The sequence below is a fragment of the Sinocyclocheilus rhinocerous genome, unplaced genomic scaffold, assembly GCF_001515625.1.
Source record: "Sinocyclocheilus rhinocerous isolate Xijiao unplaced genomic scaffold, SAMN03320098_v1.1 scaffold105, whole genome shotgun sequence".
NCBI lineage: Eukaryota > Metazoa > Chordata > Actinopteri > Cypriniformes > Cyprinidae > Sinocyclocheilus > Sinocyclocheilus rhinocerous.
Genome location: NW_015631061.1, coordinates 330218 through 333039, shown reverse-complemented (window position 1 = coordinate 333039; position 2822 = coordinate 330218). Strand labels below are relative to the sequence as shown.

Sequence of the window (2822 nt, the reverse complement as noted above, 5' to 3'; positions counted from 1 at the left end):
CTAAAAATGTGGATGATTTACTTGATTGTGAAAAAGTAGAATTGGCTGAATTACAGTGCAAATTAGACAACATATATAAACACAAGGCTGAAGGGGCATTTATTAGATCGCGCAGAAAATGGATTGAAGAGGGTGAACAGAACTCTGCGTATTTTTTCAGACTGGAAAGGCAGCAAGCTAAAAACAACCAAATTCAAAAACTAATGATTAATGGTAATATTAGTGATGACCCAAAAAATATTGCAAAGTTTTGTGCCAAATTTTACAGTGATTTGTATACTTCTAAATTATCCCAACAACATATGAATGATTTCTTTAAATCTTTACCTAATATAAACCAGCTGAGTGACTTGGATAAACATTTTTGTGATGCCTCAATCACACTGAAGGAGATAGAGGAAGCTATTAACTCTTTAAAAGCTAACAAATCCCCCGGAACAGACGGTCTCAGCTCAGAATTTTACAAGCTGTTTAGTCATAGAAAAAAACTGTAAATTACTTTAAAGCCTTAAATCTATTCTTTGAATAATTTGTAATTATTTGTACTTGTTTACAGACATGATGTTTTTTTTTTTATTGCTTTTCTTATTTAGTTTTATTTATTTATTTTAAGTATTTGTTTTCATTCAGTTTAAATGTTATTGCCCTTATATGTTCTTTGTTCTAAAAATTGCAATAAAAAAAAAAAATACAAAAAAAAAAAGAGAGAAAAAAAAAAAAAGTACTTCCACACAGTAGAGAACTGTTTTAGGCCCTCCTGCCATCTTAATCAGGTGACATTTTGTATCTATCTGATTGGCCGACCAGATTTGTCAATCATCTTCAGTGAAGACGCTTCTTAATGTCCTCTTTTCTTAAAGTCCATTTCTATATATTTTATATCGTTTTAAAATGTATTATAACATTATTTCATCTTCTAAGTAAAAAAAGAGGCCTTTGAAATAATTTATTTGTCGAGGAACCACCTAAATCACGTGACGACAGCAAGCGCGGGCTTTTCGGAAGTGGCACGCGAGACAGACTGCAATACATCAAAAGGGTTCTTCTGAACTTCTGTTTTTCAAGGTAGGGATATTTATGATACACTGCTTTGTGAAATATATGTCAAATTCAGTTTTTTAAAAAGCAATGGTGGCAAATGTATTGTCGTTTGTACTTAGCTAACCAGTAAAGCAAGCTAATATAGCTAAATGTAAACGTTTAACAAGTAACGTTACGTTAACGTTAGCTCGTTTTTAACGGCTCTTGAAATTCAAAATACATTGTTGTTCATCTGTCGTACTGACGGTAAAGTTAAGGCCACTTTGACTTTAGCTGTCTTTGAGGTATTGGTCATGACTTGAGTGTCTGAAACTTCTGACTGCTGATCGGTTTCACACAGTCCATTTTTTCTTTCTTGAAAACAATTATATTTTGAATATCCCAGTATTTACGTGTGTTTTGCTGTCAGTTAGTAAGTTACGTTGTTCACAGATGTTTTGTGACGACTGCTTTTTCCAAACCTGTTTGCTGTCTTTCACGGATCATACGAGGCTAAATAACCACAACGAAGTAGTAGCTGTTTATCTGTCAATCAATCACTTCAAACTGTAGCAGACGAATGTGGGTTTACTTGGCTATACTGTCAAAATTGTACCCAACTGAAAGTATCTAGCTAAGAACATACACAAGTAAAAGTAAAAATAAGTGTACCTTTTTCTTAGCTTTTTAAATTGACTGATGAAACTTAGATGAACAAACAGAGCAAAGCAGCCTGTTTATTTGTAACCTATAATAATCTGTTTAACGTTACCTGAAATTGTTCAACTTTGAATTCGGCCACAGCTAATTATAGTTGTTTGGTCTTTGAATATAGCTTATACAGGCCATTACAGGTGTTGTGGGACCATACAAATACCCAATTTCAATAGTACATGTTTGGTTTTGAGTGTAAAAAATGTTTAAATTCTAAAAATAAAAACGATGTTTATGTAAAGTTATTTATAATTAGCCTTAGAAACAATAGAAATCCTCATTTGGATAGGTAGCTAAATGAATGTGAGTGTGTATGTTCAGTTATGGGTCAGTCTGTAAGATTATATTTAGAGTGGTTTCTGAAGGATGTGACAAACTTTTGAATGGTAGTGTGTAGGGCTGGGCGATATAGCTAAAAAATGTATCAACGATATAATGTTTCATATAGTTCGGTATCGATAATTATTGACTTATAACCTTTTTTTAAAACAAAAAGCAATATAATTTTTTTTTTTTTAACCACTGTATTTATAATTAACACAATTTATTGAGACAAACAACAAATATTTTTTGTTTTAACAATCAAACACAATAAAAATGTAACACCTCATTTCTAATGTTTTATATGCAGATTAAATAGGTCTTTATTATATAGGTCTAATTGTCTCCCGAGGCCACAGTAGAGCGCAATGAGCAAAATAATGCTGCGCATTTAGCAAGTAACTCTATAAAAACGTGCATTACGTCTAAATTAAGAACTAAAAATCAAATATAATTTCGTACGATACACGGACGCCAAGTATCGATCTTTTATTATACTATTTGGTAGAATAATATAATCAATTTCTTTACAATCCACTAGATGCCGCATCTCGTGGGCTAGATTAACAAAACATTAAAATGCAACAACGTTACTTACATCATCATCACCACATCTCGCGCGCCACTGATGACCCTCCCTGATGCACACCAAGGATTTTTTTACACGGCACCCCTGCTCTCGACAGACGGCACCCCGGTTGGGAAACACTGAGTTAATGTATTAACTATCATGAACGAACAATGAACAATACTAGGGATGCACAGAA

General features: G+C 32.9%; 1 protein-coding gene across 3 annotated transcripts in view; it reads left to right on the top strand.

Moving 5' to 3' along the window:
- The first annotated feature begins 988 nt into the window (after positions 1 to 988).
- haus3 (HAUS augmin-like complex, subunit 3) overlaps positions 989 to 2822 on the top strand; it is a 15376-nt gene continuing 13542 nt past the window's right edge. For all 3 annotated transcript variants that reach the window (XM_016554203.1, XM_016554204.1, XM_016554205.1), the window contains exon 1: positions 989 to 1065. The gene's annotated coding sequence lies outside the window, so the exon portion shown is untranslated. The remainder of the gene's footprint in view (positions 1066 to 2822) is intronic.